Source organism: Bufo bufo, chromosome 3 (assembly GCF_905171765.1).
Source record: "Bufo bufo chromosome 3, aBufBuf1.1, whole genome shotgun sequence".
In the NCBI taxonomy this organism is placed as follows: domain Eukaryota; kingdom Metazoa; phylum Chordata; class Amphibia; order Anura; family Bufonidae; genus Bufo; species Bufo bufo.
This window is the reverse complement of record NC_053391.1, coordinates 503,730,087-503,745,666: the sequence shown is the minus strand read 5'-3', so window position 1 is coordinate 503,745,666 and position 15,580 is coordinate 503,730,087.

Here is a 15,580-nt window from a genome sequence, read left to right as displayed (position 1 = left end):
CTCTCCTACAGCAGAGAAGATAAATGGCTGGGTTGTTATGGAAACCTGGAGTAAAACTGTGTATGTGGAGGCTGGAGGACCTGCGAGCTTATATTGGCTGATAAGGGTCATGTGACCAAGCTTCTATTGGCTAATGCATTTTTTGGGAATATCTCAGGAACGGTACATCCTAGAGAGCTGAGACCTGGTCTAAAACCTTCCGGATACCTGATGTACCTGTGTGCCAAATTTCGTGATTGTAAATGCGACGGTACGGATTCCTTTAGCGGACATACCCACACACACACACACATACACTCAGCTTTATATATTTGATGTTACTATAATAATATTAACACAATGAACAACATTACGTTGTAACTATATAGTATAGAACCATCAGCAGGTAATGACTACAAACACATACAACTATAAACCCAACTCACACACTGGATTAAAAAGTACTCAGGATAAGCTGTTAATATCAGATCAACAGGGTGCTGACACCGGGTGCCCAGCCAACCACTTGTTACATTGCGGCTCCGGAGTTAGAATTTGAACTACACAGCTCCATGTTCCGGAGTTAGAAGTTGAACTACACAGCTCCATGCGTTGTGTACAGTATGAAGCTGGTAACTCCAGGACTGCTCCTAATTGCTTCAGTTACCAGCTCCATCCAGTGCACAATGGAAGGAGCCGTGTAGTTCCGGCACTTGAGCTACAAGGTTTAGCAGCAGTTGATCATTAGGAATTTGGAGGTGTTGGACCTCTGCTGATCTGACATTGATGGCCTATTCTGAGGATAGACTATCAATTTCAATATCCTGGACAACCCCATTAAATGATTAAAGTTGGACATCCTCCAGGCTGGGATGGTGAAGGACACACTGCATACTTTTTTTTATTGAGTTTAGAGAATAAACACAATGCAGCATCTAAACTTCCTAATTTTAATTATTTATAGCAGTTTTCCCACAATGTATATTTATCATCTTGAATGGGGCTTCCAAACCCCCTACTTCTTCTAACCATAGTGTGGAGGAGTTTGAATGGAGCAGCAGTCATGCATGGGCCTTCATCTCTCTATTCATAAATGTCCATTGTCGGAGAAGACCTCTAATGTTTTGTTAATGCAGCTTTAAAACTTTATAAGAAAAACTGAGCTCCGACTACTGTGAAAATCTAACAGGAGATTATTCTGCTCAGAATTTTAAATCTACATAGATTAAAAGAAGAAGCATTGTTCAAGGTTGAGCATTTTTTCTTCTATGTCCGTCAAACTTTTATTCACAAAATATATAACAACTCCTCCCTAAAGGGCTTGTCTACTATACAAATGGCATTTATCAGGTAGAGAAAGTTAATACCAGGCACTTACTAATGTATTGTGATTGTCCATATTGCCTCCTTTGCTGTCTGGATTAATTTTTCATAACCTTATACACTGCTCGTTTCCATGATTACAACCACAGTGCAATCCAGCAGCTGTGGCCGTGCTTGCACACTGTAGGAAAAAGCGCCTCTTTTGTGGCTGGAACCATAGGAGCACACATAGGCTGCCGTCACGGTCACTAATGCTGGTTTGCACGGTGGTCGCAACCATGGAAATGAGAAGTATGTAACAAGATGGAAAAATGAGTCTCAACAGCAAAGGAGACAATATGGACAATCACAATACATTAGTAAGTGCCTTATATTAACTTTCTCTATATAATAAATGTTATTTGCTGAAGTGAGACAATCCTTTTAAAGGGAACCTGTTGTCAACTTTATGCTGACCTCACTGAGGGCAGTATAAAGTAGTTACAGAAATGCTGATTTCAGCTGTGGGTCACACATCAGCTAAAAATAAGAAAATCATTTCAGCCCAGGCCTTGAAAAGAGTCAAATCTACCTGAGAAGAGTCATGGTTATTCATAATCTCCTGCTCTCTGTAATGAAACGGCAGGACAGGTAGTGAATCCTCTGCACCAGAGAGGCGATGGCGCGGGTTGTACTAGAAGACCGGTTCTAAGCAGTTACTGGTCTTCACCAGAGCCCGCCGCAAAGCGGGATGGATTTGCCGCGGCGGTAACTACCAGGTCGTGTCCCCTAGTAACAACTCGACCTCTCTGGCAACTGATAAGGCGTGGTACACAGGGAGAAGGCAAGAGCGTAGTCGGACGAAGCAGCGGTCAGGGCAGGCGGCAAAGGTTAAAAGGCGAGTGGACGGTAGCAACGGGTACGGCAACAGGTAAGGCAAACTAACATCATAGGGAACGCTTTCTCTGAGGCACAAGGCACAAAGATCCGGCAGAAGGCTGTGGGAGGAGAAGGTATAAATGGGCAGTGCACAGGTGCAGCCTAATTAAGTCAGCACTGCCTCTCACAACCTTAACCCTTAATAACCCCTTTGGACCAGGCACCAATCACTGGTGCACTGGTCCTTTGAATCTAAGAGTCCCGGCACGCGCGCACCCTAGAGAGCGAGGACGCACACGCCGAGACGCTGAAGTGCTGCCTGGGGACATATACGCTGTGAGCGCTCCGAGACCAGCAGGGGACCCGGAGCGCTCAGCGTAACAGTACCCCCCCCTTTGGTCTCCCTCCCTTTTTGGTACCGAAGAACTTGCGGATGAGACTGCGGTCCAGGATGTTCTCCTCCGGCTCCCATGACCTCTCCTCAGGACCGCAGCCCTCCCAGTCGACCAAAAAAAATCTTTTCCCCCGGGAGATCTTGGTCGCCAAGATATCCTTGACAGAGAATATATCGGAGGTACCGGTGACAGGGGTGGGAGAAACAAGCTTGGGAGAAAAACGGTAAAGATAGCAGGTTTAAGAAGGGAGACATGGAAGGAGTTATGGATTCGGAGGGAGGGAGGAAGATGGAGCTGATAAGAAACTTGATTGATACGACTCTTGATTTTATAGGGTCCCAAGAAACGAGGGCCCAACTTGTAACTTGGGACCCTAAATCGGATGTACCTAGAGGAGAGCCACACCTTGTCACCCGGGCGAAATTCCGGTGGAGATCTGCGTCTCTTGTCAGCTTGAACCTTCATACGGGCGAAAGCCCTGAGGAGAGCAGCGTGGGTTTCTCGCCAGATGGAGGAAAAATCCTGTACAAGACTGTCAACGGCAGGTACAGAAGAAGGAGTGGGAGACTGCGGCAGCGGTGGAAGAGGATGACGGCCAAAAACTACAAAGAAAGGAGACTTGTTAGAGGCAGAGGATTGTTTGTAGTTGTAGGAGAACTCCGCCCAGGGAAGTAGATCAGCCCAGTCGTCATGGCGAGAGGATACAAAGTGACGCAGATAGTCACCCAAAATCTGGTTCACCCGTTCTACTTGGCCGTTAGATTGAGGGTGGTACGAAGAAGAAAAGTCCAATTTGATCCCGAGCTGGGCACATAGAGCCCTCCAGAATTTGGAGACGAATTGTACCCCACGATCCGAGACAATATGTTTGGGAAGGCCATGGAAACGGAAGATGTGTTGGAAAAATTGTTTGGCCAACATGGGTGCAGAGGGTAGACCGGGCAGGGGTACAAAGTGAGCCATCTTGGAGAAGCGATCCACCACTACCCAAATAACGGACTTGCCATGGGAGGAGGGAAGATCAGTAATAAAGTCCATGGCGATGTGAGACCAGGGAACTTCAGGAACAGGTAGAGGCAAGAGGAGACCCGCTGGTCTCTGGCGAGGTGATTTATCCCGTGCGCAAATCATACAGGCCTGGACGAAGTCTGAGACATCTTTCTCCAGAGAAGGCCACCAGTACCTTTGGGAGATTAGTTGGAGGGACTTTAGCACCCCTGGATGACCGGCAAAAGGGGAGGCGTGGCCCCACTTGAGAATTCGCAGCCGCTGACGTGGAGGTACGTAGGATTTGCCAGGAGGAAGAAGGCGCAGGTCCACGGGAGCGACTGTAATAAGGCGTTCTGGAGGGATAATATATCGAGGTGTTAACTCGTCGCCCACCACATCAGAGGAGCGAGACAGAGCATCTGCCCTAATGTTCTTGCAAGCCGGACGGAAATGGATCTCAAAGTTAAAGCGGGCGAAGAACAGAGACCAACGAGCCTGACGGGGATTTAATCTCTGAGCAGACTGGAGATAAGCCAGGTTCTTGTGGTCCGTGAAGATGTACACAGGATGTGTGGCGCCCTCGAGTAAATGTCTCCATTCCTCCAGTGCCAATTTAATAGCCAGCAGTTCCCTGTCCCCAATGGAGTAATTTCTCTCTGCGGAAGAGAATGTTTTTGAAAAGAAGCCACAAGTTGAAGTCTTGCCCCGGGAAGACTTCTGGGTGAGGACGGCTTGGTGGAATCTGGTCTAGAGAGAACGGGTGCAGAGGCAAAGGTGGATTTCAGGGACTGGAAGGCTTCCTCGGCTTGGGAAGGCTAGGATTTGGGGTTAGCTCCTTTTCTAGTGAGGGCCACGATAGGAGCTACCAGAGTGGAATAGCGAGGGATGAATTGCCTGTAGTAATTCGCAAAGCCTAGAAATCTTTGTATGGCTCGGAGACCAGAGGGACGTGGCCAATCCAGAACCGCCGAGAGTTTGGCTGGGTCCATTTGAAGTCCTTGGGCTGAGATAATGTATCCCAGGAAAGGCAGGGAGGTCTGTTCAAATAGACATTTTTCAAGTTTAGCGTATAGGCGATTTCTCCTGAGACGAGTAAGAACTTGTTGCACATGGACCCGGTGTTGATTCAAATTGGAGGAAAAGATGAGGATATCATACAGGTAAACGACCACGCAGGTGTAAAGTAAGTCCCTGAAAATGTCATTGACGAATTCCTGAAAGACAGCAGGTGCGTTTCAGAGGCCGAAGGGCATCACCAAATACTCAAAATGGCCGTCCCTTGTGTTAAAGGCGGTCTTCCATTCGTCTCCCTCACGGATACGGATCAGATTATAGGCCCCTCGGAGGTCCAATTTAGTGAAGATCTTAGCCCCTCGGAGATGATCAAATAGCTCAGAGATTAGAGGCAGAGGGTAACGGTTCTTGATGGTAATTTTATTGAGACCTCTGTAGTCAATGCAGGGGCGGAGGGAGCCGTCTTTTTCTGTCACGAAGAAAAAACCGGCCCCAGCAGGAGAAGAAGATTTTCTTATGAATCCTCTCTGTAGGTTCTCACGTATATAGTCGGACATGGCAAGAGTCTCAGGAGGTGAGAGAGGATAAATTCTGCCCCGAGGTGGAGTAGAACCGAGTATCAGGTCGATCGGGCAATCATAGGATCGGTGAGGAGGAAGAACCTCAGCTTGTTTCTTGCAGAAGACATCCGTGAAGGAATGGTATGGCTTGGGCAGCCCAGAAGGCGGAGAAACTTGCGGGTTCTGTTTGACCAGAGCAGGCTTGAGACAGCGGTCCGAACAGGAGGAGCCCCAACGCAGGATCTCACCGGGACAGGACTATGACGTTGAAGCCACGGCAGACCCAGGAGGAGTTCGGAGGAACAGAAGGGAAGGACAAAAAACTCTAAAGTCTCGGTATTGTGGGGATCCGCTCTGGTAGGCAGTGGTAGCGAGTGCAGTATAGAGGCAACACAGACCGGTCTTGGTGTAAAACACAATGCTTTTTTTATTCACACGGTGCATATTTGTGAAAGACGGTGCAGTTCATAGGGAGGGTGGTCACACACAGCAAAAATAATAGTTCAAACACAGCAAGTCTCTGCTGCAGGCTACTTGAGGCCTGTTTCAGTCACATAAAGCAAAGTCTATTTAAAGCCAGGAGTAATGTCACCTTTTCTCCTTGGTGAAGTAAGTCGATGGGTCCTGCTTCTAGCCACAGGACACGGATCCCTCCTGGATTCAGCTGCGGGTCCCTGCCCACTCCTTTACAGGCCTCAGCACACAGCCCAGCTCACCTCCACTCCTTACTCTCACAGCCAGAGAACCCAGAAGCTCCACACTGTGCACCACACCCTTGTGCTGGTCGGGTTTTAACCCTTCCCTGCAAAACCTGGCCTGGACCGCGGGGGAGACAGGCACCCGCCCGCATATCTGCCTGCTCCCAATAAGAGCCGGCCCGGATCCGCTGTTAACAGCGTAACTGCTGCAAAATGCACTTTTCCGGCTCTTACTCCACCGGGGCCAGGACCCCCGGTTGCACGTACCTCCCGTTTACCACCACCCCAGGTACTCTCCTACAGTATGAAATATTCCGATGTTCATCTGTAGAGGCTGGGTACGGAACTGCACGGTGGCTGAGAGTCTCTCACCGTTAACAGTAGAGATGAAAAACGGCTTGGGTAGACGGATTACTGGAATACGGTACTTGTCAACCAAGGAGGCGTGAATGAAGTTGCCAGCTGAACCAGAATCCAAGAAGGCGGCTGCGGAGAAAGAGGACTTGGAAGAGATGATCAACTGCATGGGTATGATGAGACGTGGAGAGGAAGAATCCACACCTAGCAACGCCTCTCCCACGCTTACTAGGTGCGAGCGTTTCCCGAACGCGGTGGACGGAGAGGACAATCTCTAAGGAAGTGCTCGGTACTGGCACAGTACAGACACAGGTTCTCGTTTCTGCGGCGGCTTCGTTCTTGCGGAGTCAAGCGTGACCGATCCACCTGCATGGCTTCCACGGTGGAAAACCCAGTAGCGGGTTGAGGTGGATGCGGAAAAATGGGAGCCAGACGAGGAAAGCGTCTAGGACGAGCTTTTTCCTTTTCACGGAGGAGTTCCTCCTGTCTTTCGGCGAAACGTTTGTCTATCCTAGTGGCCAGCAAGATGAGGTCACAAAGAGTGGAAGGAAGCTCACGTGCCGCCAGAACGTCCTTTACTTCACTGTTAAGTCCTTTCTTGAAGGTGGCACAAAGGGCTTCATTGTTCCAGTTCAGCTCAGAGGCCAGAGTGCGGAACTGAATGGCATAGTCACCCACGGAAGAACCTCCTTGGGTCAAATTTAGTAAGGCAGTCTCTGCGGAGGTAACCCGGGCAGGCTCCTCAAAAACATTCCGGAACTCTAGGCAGAAGCTCTGGACGGATGCGGTGGCAGGATCTGCGCGGTCCCATAGTGGTGTAGCCCAGGCCAGGGCCTTCCCGGACAGTAAACTGAGAATAAAGGCTACCTTGGCTCGCTCAGAAGGAAACTGGTCGGACAGAAGCTCGAGGTGGAGAGAGCACTGCGACAAGAACCCACGGCACTGCTTAGGATCTCCGTCATATTTGTCTGGTAGGGACAAACGGATTCTGGAACCGGTGGTAACTGCAGGCGGAGGTGATGCAGCAGGAGCAGATGGAGGAGCTGGCTGTTGCAGAGAAGGCAGGAGCTGCTGCAACATAGCGGTCAACTGGGCCAGCTGTTGACCCTGCTGGGCCACAATGGTGGTGAGGTCCTCCAGGTTTGGCAGGGGAACATCAGTGGGATTCATGGCCGGATCTTACTGTCACGAACCGGCAGGACAGGTAGTGAATCCTCTGCACCAGAGAGGCGATGGCGCGGGTTGTACTAGAGGACCGGTTCTAAGCAGTTACTGGTCTTCACCAGAGCCCGCCGCAAAGCGGGATGGATTTGCCGCGGCGGTAACTACCAGGTCGTGTCCCCTAGTAACAACTCGACCTCTCTGGCAACTGATAAGGCGTGGTACACAGGGAGAAGGCAAGAGCGTAGTCGGACGAAGCAGCGGTCAGGGCAGGCGGCAAAGGTTCAAAGGCGAGTGGACGGTAGCAACGGGTACGGCAACAGGTAAGGCAAACTAACATCATAGGGAACGCTTTCTCTGAGGCACAAAGCACAAAGATCCGGCAGAAGGCTGTGGGAGGAGAAGGTATAAATGGGCAGTGCACAGGTGCAGCCTAATTAAGTCAGCACTGCCTCTCACAACCTTAACCCTTAATAACCCCTTTGGACGCACGCGCCCTAGAGAGCGAGGACGCACACGCCGAGACGCTGGAGTGCTGCCAGGGGACATACGCTGTGAGCGCTCCGAGACCAGCAGGGGACCCGGAGCGCTCAGCGTAACACTCTCCCCGCCAATCTGCTGAAGATTAGAAGTTCTGTTCTAGAGAGAAAGGGAGAAAACTAGGTAGAAGACTATCAGTCATCACCGGGTGGGCAGGGAGAGCAGGAATTCATGAATAACCATGACTCTTCTCAGGTGTCCGGGACTCTTTTCCAGGCCCAGTCTGCAATAATTGTGATGTTGGTTCTCGGCAACCACTTACTTTTAACTTCTAAATGACAGACCGCTGAAATCAACTCACCTGTCTCTACTTTATTCTGCCATTAGTATGGGCAGCATAAAGGCGATGACAGGTTCCCTTTAAGATTAAAAAGAGCCTATCTAAAAAGCGCACAGATGGATATGGTAATTTATAGACTTGCTTTGCAAGTTGCAATACGTGATAAATGACATGATTGACCAACTTCATTTATTAGTTCACGGTCATTTAGATCAATTAGCCATGCTGTCCTTATTCAAAGGGTCACTGAGTTTTGGTAAAACTTTTGATATGTCATAAAAACATATCAACTAGTTTTTGATCGAGCATGCTCGACCGAACACCAGTTCTGATCGAGCATAGCGATGCTCGGCACAACGTGGTGTTTGGCCGAATACCACATGTGCTCGAGCGCGATGCAGCCAATAAACGTACACTTAAGTACTGCCACTCACTGTAATGCCATAGCCATGTTGGTTACTGGCATTACAGTGGTTGGCTGGCCAGAATGTGTCATCGGGTGCTATAAAGCACCCGATGACAAGTGGTTCGGCCAGTCTTAGTCAGGGTGAGCTGTTCTTTAGAAGGGACAGATAGTGTAGGGAATTGAATTTAATTTTTTTGTTAGGCAGGGTTGGTGTTAGAGACCCAAAAGTCATTTTAAGGACTATTATTCAGTCTGGCAGCAATATATATTTTTAGCGCAACCTGCACTAAATTGCGTGCAATTGTTTGGTCGCTGCATTACTGCCGCAACATTACCTACGCTACATCTGCAGTATAACGTTAGCGCATCCGAAATATCAGTGACAAGTGACATTCAGTGTAATTTTTTCACCGCTGGTGGCAGCGACATTACCTGCGCTACATCTCCTGTATAACGTTAGCGCATCCGAAATATCAGTGACATTCAGTGTAATTTTTTCGCCGCTGGTGACAGCGAGATCACCTGCGCTACATCTCCAGTATAACGTTAGGGCATACAAAATATCAGTGACATCCGCATCCAGTCAAATTTTTTCGTTGCTGGTTGCAGCGACATTACCTGCGCTACATCTCCAGTATAATGTCAGCGCATCCGAAATATCAGTGACATTCAATGAAATTTTTTCGCCGCTGGTGACAGCGACATTACCTTTGCTACATCTCCAGTACAATGTTAGCGTATCCAAAATACCAGTGACATTCAGTCTAATTTTTTTGCTGCTGGTGTCAGCTACATTACCTGAGCTACATCTCCTGTATAACATTTGCGCATCCGAAATATCAGCGACATTCAGTCAAATTTTTTCGTTGCTGATTGCAGCGACATTACCTGCGCTACATCTCCAGTATAACGTTAGCGCATCCGAAATATCAGTGACATTCAGTCTAATTTTTTCGCTGCTGGTGTCAGCGACATGACCTATGCTACATCTCCTGTTAACGTTTGCCATCCTAAATATCAGTGATATTCAGTCTAATTTATTTGCGCATACAGTTACAAAACCTGCGCTACTGTACGTGTGACATACTTGCAAGCATATATACCATTTAATATGCGGAAGGCGAGCAGTAAGGGACGGGGAAGTGGTCGTGCTGCTAATGGCCGTGGCCCTGTGCGCGTTGAAACTGTGCCTGCTGCCAGAGCACAAGAAACACACTCATCCACGATACCTAACTTCATGTCCCAGTTTGCAGGGCAAATGTCACCGCCACTTCTGTGAGAAGGTCTGACAGACGTCCTTCTCTACCTCTTGCATGATGTTCTTTTTTTTGGTTTCACTTTCTCATCTCATTTTCTTCTCCCAGGTGTCACCTATTTAGTCTAATCCTCTTTCCTTTATATTCCCTCCCATACTGTATCACTTTGCGGTTTATACTACTTCCTGGATTCAAGTGTTCACTGCTGGAGTCTTCTGCTGCTGCTTGTTCAGATAAGTCCTTTCATGTATTGTGTTTCCTTGCTGGCTTGATTCTAGGTGACCCTGACTCCCTCCGTATGAAGTGCAGGGAGCCGGTGGTCATGTCCCCTCACTATTATAGGGTTTTCAGGTGTCACAAAGTCTTAGGTACGGGGGCATACAATCGTCTACCTTTGAGACCCTTGTATGTGCTTAGCAGTCAGGGTGAGCTCTTAGGGTTTTATAGGGGTCACCTATATGCTCCTTAGTTTGGGATCAAGCCAGTCGGACGTTTATTCATAACTTCCAGCTATCTGCAACTTCATCCGTGACAGCAAACTCTCTACTTCATACCAGTGCGACCAGGTGGTCCGTTGGATTGCAGTAGATAATGCTTCCAGTCGGTTAAGCACCACCCTGTCTTCCACAAAGTCCAGTCTCAGTAGCCAAGAGTCTGGTCAACAGAATCCTCACCCTGATCCTCCTTCCTCCCACCATGGAGAGTCTTGCCAAACATGTGATCCCACACTCGGATATTCCGAGGAGCTCTTTTCATCACCACTCCTTAATTAGGGCCTCTCGCCAAGCCCGCTTGAAGAGGGACATGAGTAGATCTTGTGCCCTGATTCCCAAACTCTTGAGCATCCACAGTCAGAAGAAGATGGCGGTGGGGAACAGCAATTAGTGTTTCATGAGGTGGATGATGATGACGAGACACAGTTGCCAATAAGTCAAATGCAATTAGTGTCTCAAGAGGTTGATTATGAGGATGAGACATAGTTGTCAATAAGTGAGGTTGTTGTTAGATCAACAAGTCAGGAGGATGACCAGAGTGAGGACGTGGAAGAGGTGGTAGACGAGGAAATCACTGACCGAACGTGGGAAGGTGGCAAGCCGAGTGAGGACAGCAGTACAGAGGTGGAGGGATCCGCAGCACCGCAACAGGCTAGAAGAGGCAGTGGGGTGGCAAAAGGGAGAAGGCGGGCCACACCAAACAGGCCCACAACTGTTCCCCGGAGCACCCCCTTGCAGCAATCTTTCTTGCCAACGGGTAGGTGTTCCACAGTCTGGCGCTTTTTTGATGAAAGTGCGGATGATAAAAGAATTGTCATTTGCAACCTGTGCCGTACCAAAATGAACAAGGGCGTGTACACTAGGAGCCTCACCACCACCAATATGATCCGCCACATGGCATCAAAGCACCCTAATAGGTGGGCCGAACGCCTGGGTCCATAATCAGTGTCTGCGGGTCACACCACTGCCTACTCTTCCCCTGTGTTACGTGCTGACCAATCCCCTGTCCAAGACACATGCCTGGATGCCTCCCGCCCTGCACCTGGACTTTCGCAAGCACCATCAGCCAGCAGATTTATATTCACTGTCCCAGTGCAGCGTACAGATGTCCATACCCCAGGCCTTTGAAAGAAAGCGCAAATACCCAGCCACCCACCCACAGGCCATAGCACTAAATGCGCATCTTTCCAAATTGCTGGCCCTGGAAATGTTGCCATTTAGGCTTGTGGACACTGATGCTTTCCGCAGCCTGATGGTGTCGGCCATCCCTCGTTACGCAGTCCCCAACCGCCAATATTTTGCCCGGTGTGCCAACCCCGCCTTACACCAGCATGTGTCCCGTAACATCACCCGTGCCCTGACCAACACAATTATTGGGAAGGTCCACTTAACGACTGACACATGGACAAGTGCTTGTGGCCAGGGACGCTACATTTCCCTGACGCACACTGGGTGAACGTCGTGGAGGCCGGGAGCAAGTTGTACCCTAGTGCTACTGACGCCAAGGAATGCGAGCCCCACTTTCATCAGGATTTCCACCACCACCTACATTAGTGGCTGCAACCCCCCCTTCTCCTCCTACACCTCCTCCTCCACTTCCACCTCTGAATTGTCATTTTGAAGCACCAGTCAGCCATCAGTCAGTAGCTGGAAGCAGTGTAGCACTGCAGTGGAGAAGCTGCAACAGGCCGTGCTGAAACTTATTTGCTTGGGTGACAAACAGCACACCACCGCAGAGCTGTGGAAGGGTATAAGAAACCAGACTGAGCTGTGGCTCTCACCACTCAACCTACAACCAGGTATGGTTGTGTCTGATAATGGCCGTAACTTGGTGGCGGCTTTGAAGCTCGGGAAGCTCACACACATACCATGCCTAGCCCACGTTTTAAACTTGGTTCAGCGGTTTCTCAAAACCTACATTAATTTGCCTGAGCTACTGGTGAAGGTGCACTGCGTGTGTGCCCATTTCCGAAAGTCATCTACAGCTTCTGCCACTCTGGCAACGCTGCAGCAGCGCTTGCAGTTGCCAGCTCACCGAGTGTTGTGCGACGTGAGCACACACTGGAACTCCACGTTCCACATGTTGGCCAGGCTTTGTGAGCAGCAGAGGGCAGTAGTGGAATACCAGCTGCAACATGGTCGTCGCCTTTCCAGTCAGCTGCCGCTCTTCACAAGCGAAGAGTGGGCATGGATGTCTGACTTCTGTGAGGTTTTACGCAAGGCCTGGGACAGTTTCATGACACCCCGCCAGCACCCTCACCCTGATGCACGGCCTACTGTCACAAGGAGGGAAATATTTTGGAAGATGGTGAAGAAGTATGTAGCAGACCATGTCTGCGTCCTCAGTGATCCCTCTGTGCCTTAAAACTATTTGGTGTCCAAGCTGGACACGTGGCACGAACTGGCGCTCTACGCCTTAGGAGGTGCTGGCCTGCCCTGCCGCCAGCGTTTTGTCAGAGCGGGTATTTAGTACTGCTGGGGGCATAAAACTGATAAGCGCATCCGACTGTCAACTGAGAATGCTGACCAATTGACTCTCATAAAAATAAACAAGGACTGGATTGCCCCTGACTTCTCTACTCCACCAGAGGAATGGCCGAACAAAAAGGCACTTTAAATGTGGCTTTTATGGTGTATTGAATACACTGTATTTCCATGCACCCCTTCCACCACAATAAAGGGTATATGGTTCAGTCTTTCTTTTCTCGTCCTCCTCCTTCATCATATCAACATGCTTATTAGGCTGCCTCGCTCATAATGTTTTAGAAGGTCAGCTCAGCAGCAGGCCCTCAACCATAATTTTTTCGATGGTCAGCTCAGCAGCAGGCCCTCGCCCATGATTTTTTCCATGGTCAGGTCAGCAGCAGGCACTCGCCCCTAAAGTTTTAGAGAGTCAGCTCAGCATCAGTCACTCAACCATAATTTTTTCGATGGTCAGCTCAGCAGCAGGCACTCGCCCCAATGTTTTAGAGAGTCAGCTCAGCAGCAGACCCTCACCCATAATGTTTCAGATGGTCAGATCAGTAGCCGACCCTCACCCCTAATGTTTTAGAAGGTCAGATCAGCAGCAGACCCTCACCCCTAATTTTTTAGATGATCAGCTCAGCAGCAGGCACTCGCCCCTAATGTTTTAGAGAGTCAGCTCAGCAGCAGTCCCTCACCCCTAATATTTTTGATGGTCAGCTCAGCAGCAGGCGCTCGCCCATAATTTTTTCCATGGTAAAATCAGCAGCAGGCCCTCACGCCTAATGTTTTAGAACGTCAGATCAGCAACAGACCCTCACCCCTAATGTTTTAGATGGTCAGATCATCAGCAGACCCTCACCCCTACTTTTTTAGATGATCAGCTCAGCAGCAGGCACTCGCCCCTAATGTTTGAGAGAGTCAGCTCGGCAGCAGACCCTCACCCTAATGTTTTAGAGAGTCAGTTCAGCAGCAGGCCCTCGCCCATAATTTTTTCCATGGTAAAATCAGCAGCAGGCCCTCACGCCTAATGTTTTAGAACGTCAAATCAGCAACAGACCCTCACCCCTAATGTTTTAGATGGCCAGATCAGCAGCAGACCCTCACCCCTAATGTTTTAGAAGGTCAGATAAGCAGCAGAATTTCACCCCTAATGTTTTAGATGGTCAGATCGGCAGCAGGCCCTCGCGCCTAATATTTGTGAGGGTCACAGCAGGCCATTAATCACAATTTTTCAAGGCTGTATATGATAGTAACATAGTAACATAGTACATAAGGCCGAAAAAAGACATTTGTCCATCCAGTTCGGCCTGTTATCCTGCAAGTTGATCCAGAGGAAGGCAAAAAAAAAAAACTGTGAGGTAGAAGCCAATTTTCCCCACTTTAGGGGAATAAAATTACTTCCCGACTCCAATCAGGCAATCAGAATAACTCCCTGGATCAACGACCCCTCTCTAGTAGCTATAGCCTGTAATATTATTACGCTCGAGAAATACATCCAGGCCCCTCTTGAATTTCTTTATTGTACTCACCATCACCACCTTCTCAGGCGGAGAGTTCCATAGTCTCACTGCTCTTACCGTAAAGAATCCTTTTCTATGTTTGTGTACAAACCTTCTTTCCTCCAGACACATAGGATGTCCCCTTGTCACAGTTTCAGTCCTGGGGATAAATAGATGATGGGATAGATCTCTGTACTGACCCCTGATATATTTATACATATTAATTAGATCTCCCCTCAGTAGATCTTCTGTGGACTCTGGTATATTAGGTGGTTTATAGTAAACTCCTATTAGTAATTTATTGTTGTTTTTAGCTCCATGTATCTCTACTCACAGTGACTCCACATGTTCATGTCCCTCACTTATATCTTCACGGAGTGTGGGCTTTCGACAAGACTTTATATAAAGGCAAACCCCTCCCCCTCTCCGGTTTTGACGATCCTTTCTAAACAGACTGTAACCTTGTACATTAACTGCCCAGTCATAGCTATCATCCAGCCATGTCTCAGTTATTCCTACTATGTCATAGTTCTCCTCACACATCACTAATTCCAGCTCCCCAGTTTTATTAGTCAGGCTTCTGGCATTAATATACATACATTTGAGAGGTTTATGTATATTTTTTACCCTACACCTTTCCTTCTGAACTGTTCTAGTCCCTCCTTCCATTCCTCCCCCAGTCCCACTACCTTGCCCCCGATCTCTATCTGCCCCTCCTATAATGTAATTTCCCTCCCCCCCAGTCCCTAGTTTAAACACTCCTCCAACCTTCTAGCCATCTTTCTCCCCAACACAGCTGCCCCTTCCCCATTGAGGTGCAGCCCGTCCCTACGATAGAGCCTGTGGCCGATAGAAAAGTTGGCCCAGTTCTCCAGGAACCCAAACCCCTCCTTCCTACACCAGTTCTTGAGCCACTTGTTAATCTCCCTAATCTCCCGCTGCCCTCCTTTATGTGTAATAAAGGGTGTATTGGAGTGCCGGTTCCTTGTAATTTTTGGCAGCCATTTCACTTAGTGCATAGGCTTTATGAGTGTAGGAGTCCCACTACCTCAACAACTGTATTACAATGTGAATGAGGCCCTCCTTTATGTGATATACAGGTTGTATCGGAGTGCCTGTTCCTTGTAAATTTTTGGCAGCACTTGCACTTTATATACAAGTAAATATATACAGGAAGGAATGTTTCCTAACAATTTTTCCTCTAAAATCGATTTTATCTTCGGTTTTGTGCGTATTATTGTCAGTTTGTAAAAGGGGCATACTACTCGGACAACATGGTTCCCAGCAGCGACCTGGGAGTCCAA